We start from the raw sequence: 11324 nt of genomic DNA, 5'->3' as shown, positions 1-11324 counted from the left end.
CAAGGATGGCCCTAAATCCCCTGAGAGAAAACTTCAGAACTGAGACCCATGGGGATTTTATTTTCCCACTACAAAAAAGGATGGCTCTCTTCCCATGAAAATAACACTGTGTGTGTGCGTATGTGTGTGTGTGTGCACGCATGTGCACGCCTGTATGTGGGGAAGGGCAATGCTGAATAGTTTCCAAAAGGCCTCTCTCCGCTGTGTCCTGTGTGATTCTCCCAGCATGGCTACGATATCAACACATCCATGTACAGCGGAAGCCCTGGGCCGGCTGAGCATGAATGCCAATTGCAGTACATTCCTCAGCTATGTGACCTTAGACTGGCTATTTAACCTCCCTATGACTCAGTTTCTTTATCTGCAAATGGAAATAACAGCACTTGCTTTGCTTTTCAAACCGCTGAGTAATTGTACTGGGCAGAGGGACGCTTAGCATAGTGTCTGTCTAGGATATGGCTTCACTAACTGGTAGCACTAGGCGGGGCAGCGTAATGAGAGAGAATTGAGATAAATGAAGTTCAGAGAGACCAAGTGACCTGTGTAGGTCCCAGTTCTGGCTGACTGGGAGCCAGGATTGGAACCCAGGTCTCCAACTCCTGTTCCAGGCGCCCAGGCAGCCACTCTGTCACCCTAATTCCCACTTCATTACCTATCTACCGGTAACACTTTAGATAGCAAGCTGCCCTCTGCATCTTTTATTCTGAATTGTACTTCCACCCACCCACACAACCCCAAAAAAAGAAGAAGAGAAAGACACTGTGGGGTATTCTCAGAGACCACCGAGGCCTCCTGTTTTGTATAGCACAGGGTTCATGACCTGGTGCTGTGGACTGAATTAGGTCCCCCCCAAATTTATATGTTGAAGCCCCAGCCTAATGTGATGGTATTAAGAGGTAATTAGGTTCAGATAAAGTCACAAAGGTAGAATCTCCATGAAGGGATAAGTGCCCGTATGAAAAGACTCACCAGAAAGCTTCTCTGTCTCTCCCTCTCCCTCTCTGTCTCTGTCTCTGTCTCTCCCTCTCTCTGTCACACACACACACACACCACACACCTGTTCCCACCCAAAGAAGAGGTCACACGCACTCACAACAAGATAGCAGCAGTTTGCAAGCCAGGAAAAATCCTTTGAGAACCCAGCTGTCTTGGCACCCTGATCACAGACTCCAGCCCCCAGAATTGTCAGAAAATAAATGTCACCCAGCGTATGACATTTTACCATTCCAGCTCTGAAAGACTAAAGCACTTGGGGTCTACGGACAGCTACCCCACTGCTCACCACCCACACAAACTGGAAACCCTCTCTATTGTCAGAAATACGTGTGCAGTTTCCTTGAGAAAATGTCCTCAGCTTTCATCACATTCTCAAAGGAATCCTCGGAGAGACGAAAGGTTAGAATCACCGTGAACCTGTCGCTCTTCGCATTTGTACTTGCCAGCATAGCTCATGTTTTCCCAGAGAGGCACGTCTGACTGCTGTGAGGGGGACGCTCCACATCACAGGAGACATAAAGGCTATGGTAGCAACAGGCCAGCGACAGGCTGGAAAAGACAGGCTTGGTCAAGGCAAATATTTCTCCGCTTGGGCACTTTGTTTCAAGTCTGCTTGCTTGCTACCAAAAAATATATCTTCAGATGGTAGGATTTTTTCTCACTTAAACGCATCATGGACTGGTCATCAGAAAGAATAGATTCTTCTTAACCAGTTTAGTTTATAGACAAAGTAGATGTCCCGATCTTCATTTTTACAGATGAGGAAACCGAGGCTTCCAGAGGCAGGCAGGTAACCGCTGGGAGCGGTGCTGCACTCCCGTAATCCTGGCACTCTGGGAGGCTTAGACAGGAGGATTGCAAGTTTGAGCCCAACCTGGGCAACTTAGCAAGATCCTTTCTTAAAATAAAAAATAAAAAGGGTTGGGGATGTAGCTCAGTGTGAAGGCCCTGGATTTAATCCCTAGTAGAAAAGAAAAAGAGGTGCAGCTCCCACCCAGCCCAGCCCCCAACAGCAGGACTAAGCCGTTTTCCAGGGCATCCTTCTGCCCCCATAAGGTCCTCCGGCCACTTGTGCCCAGCTTTGCGTATCATCGGAGGCTGTGGCCTTTGCCATCTACCCAGAGGACCTGACAGCTTCCCCTCAGCCTCGCCCTGTTGAGCTCATGAGCAGCTGGTGCTGGCCTGCGGCCTCACTCCCCAGTCTGCCTCACGCTGTTAGGTTTGGCAGCAGTGCATCCTCTCCCTTAATTTCTCTTTCCCAAGTGAAAATTGCTGTCAGACGGACTTTGCCAGGGCCAAACTAGCCTCGCTTAGCAAATGTCTGCATTCACAGCTCACTTCCCACCATTGGTGTTTGGTGCTATCCTCTATGTCCATGCATTCTCACAGGGAAATAGCCAATGGCCTGTCTTTCCTTCGTACGGGCACTGACCTCACCTCATCGCTCAGGTTCCGGCTCACTCATCATCATAACGGCTTCTTGCAAGCAAGACCTTCTCCTCTAGAATAAGCAGGAAAGGAGATGTTCGCAGGGCTGGGCCTCCTCCTCCTCAACTAATTCCATGTCTTTCCCATAGTTTCTCTATCCTTTGAACACCTTCTCTTTTCCTTTCTTTTCTTTTTTTCTTTTGGTGGTACTAGGGATTAAATCCAAGGTCTTCACACTGAGCTACACCTGCACACCTTTTTTCTTTTATTTTATTTTTGGTTTTTTTGAGAGAGTCTCACTATATAGTTTAGGCTAGTCTTGAACTCGCTCTGTAGCCCAGGTTGCCCTCAAACTCATGGTAATCTTCCTGTCTCAGCCTCCTGACTGCTGGGATTATAGTACAGCACCACCATACCCAACCATTTTTTTTTTTTAAATTTTACACAGGATCTTACTAAGTCACTGAATTGCCCAGGCTGGGCAATTTAAGATTCTCCTGTCTCAGCTTCCCAAGCGGCTAGGATTATGAGGATGTATTACCATGCCAAAGACCTTCCTATTTCTAATCTACTTCTTTGTCATTTTCCTTTTCATAGGGACAACAGATGTTAATCATCTCCCTTATTCCAGCACTGTGTAGAATACTTATTTTATGAAAAGAATGTATGATATGATTAAGAAATCCTTGCTTTATTCTTTTTTTTTTTTGTACCGGGAATCGAACTCACAACCTCACATTTGACAGGCAGGCGCTGTGCCGCTGAGCTAAATCCCCAGCTTAGAATACTTTAGATAAATCATCTGAATCAGTTTTGCCCTGACAGGAAGAAGCTGATAGACACATTCACAGCAAGGTGTTGTTTGTTAATGTATTTATTTTTCTTTGCAGTGCTGGGGATCAAACCTGGGCTTCATTTCTATAACAGACAAGTACTCTACCACTGAGCTGTTCCCCCAGCCCCATGGCAAGGTTTATAAGACAGAAGACGGTTTAATGGCTTAAGCCCAGATCACTCTAATGGAAACCAAAGACCTACTTCTTTGTCAGTGTAAAAAGTGTTAGATAGCCAACTGAGGAAGGAAAGGAGCAGTTTGTCTTAGTTTCAGTTGACTGAAGGTGCCTCCTATAAGACCTTGACTTATATTTTCAGGTATTGGTTTGTCTCAGTTCCGCAGCACTGTGGCAAGCATCATTACTTGGTCTGGCTCAGCGGAGTGGTATTCATTAAGCGCCCGTTATGTGCAGGTATTGTGCTAGTCTGGTAATACAAAGATCTCTACACCACTGAGCCACCTGAACTCCTAAACTGTGGAAAGTTAATGTCCTTGACATTTTTGAGTTTCATACCTGAGATTTTCAAGGGTTCTTTAACTCACTAGAGGTTCAGAACAATGGCTTTGCAAGTTTAAACCATAAGATAAACCCACAGATTTAAGACACTTGAAAAAAAGAATGGACATCTAAATGGGTCTAATTTCTAAACACACACAGCCAGGTGTGGCTACTCCGGGCAACTTATCAAGACCCTGTTTCAAAATAAGATAAAAGAGCTGAGGATGTAGCTCAGTGGCAGAGTCGCTTGCCTAGCATGGCTGAGATCCTGGATTCAAACTCTCAGTATCAAATAAATAAATAAATAAATAAATTTAAAACATAAATAAACACAGGCAAAAAGAAAACCCCCTCTTCCTGTTACCACCTACCAGGGAGGCATGCCGAGCTGCTGTGGAAGGGAAGGACTTTCTGCTATCTTCACTTCCCCTCTGGTCCCCCCACCCCGTACCCAAAGTGTTTGTCTAAACTACACTAAGACATTAGACCAAAAAAAAAAAAGGCCTAAGAAGTAGCCAGTCTCTCCTTCAGGCTTGTCCCTTTGGTGTTCATTTACTCTTACTTTTTACAAGCCAATTATTCACTTGTTTCCTGGGCTGGATTTGTCTTGAGAGCAGGAAGTCATCAAGAGAAACCATTTTAAATATATACCCTCATATGCATACATATATTTACATATGTAATTTAAGGTGACATCGGGCTTAGCCACCCGGTTCATTCATTCATGCATTTAGTCACCATTCATTATCCTACCATGCTCCGGAGTGAAGGGCGTGTGCATCCCTCATCTGTAAAGCCCTCACAGTCTACTGGGAGAGGCAGACCTATAAGCACATGAGGACAACACAGTGAGATGCAAAGAAGTGAATAACGGGGAATTCAAAAGAAAGATGGCAGTTTCTCCCAGACAGATACATAAGGCAGAAAAAGCAAGAAAGGTGAGCTGAAGAACAGGTTAAGGCTTGAGATAACAGGGATGTTTCAAACAGGTGTTGCCTCCAGGGCAGCCTTTCATTCCTCACGCACCACTCCACAAGTAGTACTCCCTGGGCTGTGTGCTCCGCACCACCTGCCCAGCCTCCCACCCGGCTGGGGTAAGGCACAGTCAATTACCCGTGGGGTGTGGCCCCTACTCCTTCCCCAGAAGGAGCAAAAGCCTTTGCATTGCAAACATTCTGGCTGGGAGGGAGGACACTCAGAGAGCAGGCACTTTGTGAAAGCGTTAGTCTACTCTGTAAGCGAGGGAAAGCCAGCCCTTGGCTTGAGGTATGTTAGCAAGGCCTCTCCAACCCCTAAATCTCCTGCCAGGAACCTGTCCGCTGCCGTGGGTGGACTATGAGTGTTAATAAGAATCTTGCTTTGAAATGTTCGTGTTCCCTGAAGTGCTAGAGGACTAATCTGGCCATTAAGTTGTTGGTTATCCACAACCAATATGTGTAAATAAAAACCCAGTTCTCCTCTGCCTGTGTTTGCTAGCTGTGTCTCTCCCCTGGAGCCCCTTTGCCTGCGCCTGTGAAAACCCAGTGTCTGGCATCGATGCCCAGTGGCACAGAGGCGGGAGCGTGGAAGCTCCCAGGTCAGGAAATCTCACTTCCTACAGCTCACACTTCCAGGCAATCAGGTGGAGTCCATCCTTGTCCTCCAGGACTTGGTCTGAGCACCTTGTCAAGGCTTCCTCAGGAGTGACCTCACACAGGTGTGGACGAACGAAGGGCCCAGAACTGGCAAGCAGGAGAAAAAAGGGTACACTCCGGAAAATCCACTCCAGCTGTTCACCACTGCTGCTTTGCGATGCAGTATGGGTTGGCAAAGCACTCTGCAGTACCAGATATTGTTCCTGCTCCTGTCTCGGCCTTTAAATGGCCAGCGCTATAGCAGCCACTCGCTGCATGCTATGAGGAGGGCTGGGCACGCTTTCTCCCAGTCAGTCTTACGACGACCAGATGAAGTGGACAGTACTTGCATTCTCATTTCACAGGAAGGAAATTGAGGCTTAGAAACTGTGAAGCAGTTAAGTGACTGGCCCCAGGTCACAAATCCAGCCATAGAGAGCCAAGTTCCCTGCTGGAGGATGGATGTCCTCACACCCTAGGTGGAGGCTGATGGCCCTTCTTTCCAAGAATTTCTGTGGATTCAATCCAGATCACCCTGCCACAGAGGAAGGCCAACAGGGACCAGCCCTGCCGGTGGGAAGAGCCATACCCCACCCCACCCCCGGAGCTATTGGCTCACACAGAGCCGGGCTCCTGCCTCAGGACTTTTGAAGGACATCAGGACATGAGGTGGCTCCTCACGCAATGTCCTGTCGTGTTACTCTAAGAGGCTCCTGCTAGCTCCTACCCTGCAGGCTAATCTAGTCTTCGCAGGGAGACAGCGCTGAGCAGGCCTGGAAGTGACTGCACTGACTCCCTTATTCACTAAACATGTGGTTAAGTGTCATTTCTCAATGAGCTCTGCATCGGGCTCTGTGCTAGTCCTCATTAAAATAAAGCCAGAAGCACAGCTCTTGCCCTTTAAAAAGGGAATAATCTCATTTGTAGCAGGAACAAGGAAGTCAACATGCTATAAATGAGATGCAGCTAGGAGTTAGACTGTCTGGATTTTAATTCTGGGATTGGCACCTGTGATGGCTGATGGATTGTGTCAACTTGAGTAAGAGAAATTTAATTAAATCGGCTCAGTAATTCCACACCCTAGACTGTGACAGACCCATCCCAGGGCAGCTTGTCACCCGGATGGTATGAAGAGGACATGAAGAAGGATGGATCAGCTCCTATTTCTTCAGAGGAGCTCATCTTTGTCTTCACCTTGGATGTCATCTCCTGGCTTCCACTGCAGACTGTTCGGCTTCCGGCGTAGACCCTTCAACCATCAGCCTCCTGACACCAACCCCCACAGGACGCTGCAGTGAGCTCCAGACCTTCAACCAAGTCACTCAGTCTCCAGTGTGCAGACACCCTCTGCACGCTTCCTCATCCAACTCTGCGGTGGCCACTGTGAGCCAAACTTGTATCTTTATATACATTTGTGTATCTTGTGTTATGCGTTTCTCTAGCAAATACTGACTGATACAGCACCTGAGCGGTATGGCGTTGTTGAAACACTGTCAGCTTCGGCTTCTTCGGCTATAAAATGGGAATAACAGGACCACCCCTGTTAGGGTTTCATGAAAGAATTAAGCAACATTTAAAGTGTAAAATGTTTGACCCTGGAAGTGTGCTTGGCCAGCTCCTAGAAACACTAATTTTCACAGTCTTGGGCAGGACTTACACTGGTCTTCCTCAGCCTCCCAGTATGTAGATGAGGGCTCCCACATTTTCCAAAAACCTCTGCATCTGTCAATCCACAGAAGTTTCACGACTCTGAAAGGTATTGTGAAGACATAGAAAAAACAAAAAGCCTTCAGAGGTCTCCAGGGAAGCTGGGAATACTAAGAGCAGCACGCAAGCGCGGGGTTCTGCAGGGCCTACCTGCTCTCTTCAAAATGGGTGCAGGATGGCTGCACAGGTGACCTGCAGGCTCGGAATAGTGACAGGAGGCTTCCCACAGCGCTGGGGCCTGAGTTATGCCTCAAACCGTGGGCTCTGCCAATCAAATCCCCGCATGGAATCAGGTAGTCATGGGCAAGTGAAGAGATTAGAGTAGACCCTGCTGTCTCAGATGTCTTTCCTCAGAGGTCCCCTCCCTAACACTGGGGTCACCTGTCCCCACGTGCCCCCAGCTGCCCTTCTCTGCCCATCTGCTTCCCTTCAGATCTGGGCCTCCTAAGAACATAGGCTACATGACCAATCTGTATCCACAGAGACTGCCACTCACATCTTACTAGTGTTCAGCACGGCAATTAAACCAGAAAAACAAATAAACACTCCCAGCCTGACCTCGGGGAGAACAGATGAGGCAGCTAGTTATGAGAAGATGGGGTGTAACCGTATAAACAAAAACCTGTAGAGCTGGAAAGAACACCCCTTTGAAGAGAACGGCTCACCTCGCTCAGTTTCCCTCTGGTGCAGCGGTTCCTAAGACACAGGCGGTTATTATCAGCACTTGCACCCGTAAGCAATGGAAGTGAAAACCGTACATCCCAGCTACACCATCTCTGTCCGGTTACTCATAGCTGCTTATCTGTCTCTATCAAATAACGCATATTAAACTGATGCCTAAATAAACCAGTAAAAAAAGGTTAATTTCCTGGTGGGAAATGCCTGTGTGATTAGTCAGCAGCTTTAGTTCCTGCTGTGTTGCTGACCAGCAACCAGCACTGTGACCTTTAGCAGACCCACCTCCTCCATCCCCATTAACACAGCCTGAAGCCGGGCCACCACTTCTCTCTCCTGCAGTAGGTTCTCACTGATCCATCCTTAGTTTCTCTCCACCACCCGCTTCCCAAGATGCTTCACTCTGGAGACCCTGAGTATAAAGATCCTTCTAAAATCCTAACTCTGACAAAAAATAAAATAAAATAAAATAAAATCCTAAATCTGGTCAGCTCTTCCCTGCTTCAAATCTTGGAGCTGAGGATTTAGTTCGGCGGTTGAGCATGTGCTTAGCATGTGCAAGGATCTGGGTTTCATCCCCAGACCAAAAAAATAAAATATCTGTACCCCTCTTCATATACTCTAAGATAAAACTGAAACACCCATGTGTAACTTACAAGGTCATTCATGATCTGACCTGCTTACCATTCCAGACTCAAATCTCACCACTCTCCACTGAAGTTCAATGTTCCAGCCATGTTCACAGGCCCATGGCTCCCCGAACAATACTAATAACTGCAACCACAACATTTAGTGAGTGTTTTCTCTGCATGAGGTATTGTTCTAAAGCAGCAGTCCCCATTCTTTTTAACATCAGGGACCAGTTTTTTGAAGGACAATTTTTACAAAGGGGTGAGGAAGCAGCTGGCTTCAGAATGATTCAAAGGAGAATGCAACCTAGATCCTTCACATGCATAGCTCACTGTACAGTTCAGGCTTCTGTGAGAATCTAATGCTGCTACTGAGGGACAGAAGGCAGAGCTCAGGTGGTAATCTGAGCAATGGGAGCAGCTATAAATGCAGATGAAGCTATGCTGGCTGACCCTCTACTGTCCCCCTGCTATTTGGCCCAGTTCTGAACAGGCCACTTAGTACCTCTAGAGAGGTAGCTCAGTAGTATAAAGTGCATGCCTAGCCTTCAGGAATCAACAAAATTTAGTCTCTACAGAGTCTACTAGATAGTGATTATTGTGTTAATCAGCTTTCCATCCCTGTAACAAATGCCTGAGCCAAACAGCTTATCGAGAGAAAAGGTTCATTTCAGCGCATGGTTTGGGAGGTTGAAGTTCATGATCTGGAGGACCTATTGCTCTTAGGCCTCTGGTGGAAAAGTAATACATCTTGGCAGTATACCTAGCAGAGAATGAGTTCGGGAAGAGAGAGAAAGAGGAAAGGGCGGGGTCCCCTATCTCCCTCAAGGACACACCCCTAATGATCTGAAGATCTCCCACTGGGCCCTGCCTCCTTTTGGTGGTGGTAAGGATACTGGGAATTGAACCCAGGACCTCATGCTGGGCAGGCAGGCACTGCACCGCTGAGCTATATCCTCGGCCCCAACCCTGCCTCTTAAAGATTCCACAGCCTTCCAATAGCATTATGGGCTGTAGGCCTAACCTTTAACATATCAGTCTTTGGAGGACATTTATAATCCAAACTATAGCATCTATGATTACCTCCATTTCACATATGAGAAAATAGACACAGAAAGGTTAAATCACTATCCAAAGTCACCCAGCAAGTTAAATGGTAGAATGTAACTACAACATGCTTATCAACCCCATCTGTCTCTCTCTCTTCCTATCTCTCTCTATCCTTATCTCTCTCTGTCTGTGTCTACCTCCATCTCTCTCTCTAGCTCCAGCTCTCTGAGTCCTCGTACGGGGGTTCCCTCTGACTGGGAGATCCTTTCCTCTCTTCCCCTTTCTCTCCTCAACCCTTTCTTTACTTGCTAACTCCTACTCTTCATCTGAGAGTCCCCATGTGCATATCTCAGCTCCTGAGAAGTTTTCCCTCTTTTTAGTTAGTCTCCAAAGATGGCTGCCAAGTGAACGATGCCTCCCAGCAGTCATGCTTATGGAGTCTTTTACATATTTAATCTCAGTTGAGATGACCTTGTGACTCACAATGGGATAAGGTAGCCATGATGCGGAGTAACTTCTGGAGCTGGGTCAGAGAAAGTCTTGCAGCTTATACTCCAGTCTCTTGGAGCAGACACTGTGTAATTACTTCGTGCTGTGAGGAAGCTAAGCTAGGCAGGTGGACAAGCTACAGGGAGTTGGAGAGATGCCCGATCAGATGCTGTCTAGCCACCCAAGGCCAAGCACTAGATAAGTGACGAGGAAGCTGTGACTTTCACAATAGAAAACACACCCCTCAATGGGCTGGGAGTGTGGCTCAGTGATAGAGCACTTGCTTACTGTGTGTAAGGCCCTGAATTCAATCTCTAGCACTACAAAAAGAAAAAGAAGCCAGGTGTAGTGGCACATACCTATAATCCCAGCACTCAGGAGGCTGAGGCAGGAGGATCACGGTGAGTTCAAAACCAGCCTGAACTACATGGAGAGATTCTGTCTCAAAAATAAACAAACAAACATGTTAAGGAAGGAATATACCTGTAATATTTTGGGTACAATTGAGAGGCAGAAACCACAATGTTATTTAAACAAGAGAAGTTTAATACAAAGAATTACAGATAAGATAGCATGACCATAAGCTATAGCAAGAACTCTAGGTTACTTCAGGGCTAAGGAAGAGTAGCCTGCCAAGTAAACTTGCGGGTGGGGCCCCCTCCAAGGACTGGGGGTCAAATCCAATGGTAGAAAAATCCAAAAGTGTGGTTCAGCCCACTGGATGGGAAGTGGGCAGTCCAGCCCAGAACTGGTCCAGCATCTCTGGTCAACCAGGAAACAACCGTCCAGGGTGCAGGTGAGCTGAGGCTAGCAGGCAGGTTTGCAGAGCCTGGAGCCCGCAGCACCACATGAGAACAGTCACAGGAAGGCGGTCACTGGGCCTGTGTGGCACTGCATGGCCCCTTGGGGTTGCCCACTTGGGGACCCAGTGGGGTTGGATGCCATTAGATAGCCTCAAAAACCTGTGCTGCCAGTGAGCTAGCAAGAGCAGGAAAAAGAGAAACAAGAATGTACCTGAACTAGGAAGGGAAGGCTGTCCTTCTGCAACTGCCCACTGTTGCCTTCTACCAACACTGTGTAGCATCATTCACACCAGAGAAGAAATGCGTAGAGCCCATCAATCAGCACCAAGCAGGTACTGAAGGGTAACTTTGGACCTGAGAAGCCATAAACTGATAGTTTATGAATGAAAGGAAAACAAATTTAAAATACACCCCAGGGAATGAAGAAATAAGCATGCACTCTTTTCCTGCCTACTCTGAAAAATAAAATGAAGTTTACTCTTGATAATTATACCAGGCCTATCTTTGACCATGGTTCAAAGAAGTGGGCGCAGGTTTAAATGCCCAGGTCTACTCTCTGCCCGACAGCAACCTTACAGTCTGAAGACAGACCCCAGGATG

The 11324-nt window shown here is 47.2% G+C and overlaps 1 long non-coding RNA gene across 1 annotated transcript; it reads right to left on the bottom strand.

Annotated features, from left to right (window-relative positions):
- Window positions 1-4279: 4279 nt before the first annotated feature.
- Window positions 4280-7853, bottom strand: LOC106147920. The gene is made up of 3 exons (XR_001232955.1): window positions 7744-7853; window positions 7029-7120; window positions 4280-6883 (listed from the first exon to the last, which is right to left on the bottom strand). It is a non-coding gene; the product is annotated as an uncharacterized LOC106147920 (long non-coding RNA).
- Window positions 7854-11324: the final 3471 nt, after the last annotated feature.

This window comes from Chinchilla lanigera, unplaced genomic scaffold (genome assembly GCF_000276665.1).
Source record: "Chinchilla lanigera isolate Chin_1 unplaced genomic scaffold, ChiLan1.0 scaffold00012, whole genome shotgun sequence".
NCBI classification, from domain to species: Eukaryota; Metazoa; Chordata; class Mammalia; order Rodentia; family Chinchillidae; genus Chinchilla; species Chinchilla lanigera.
This window is presented reverse-complemented; position numbering and strand designations above follow the sequence as displayed.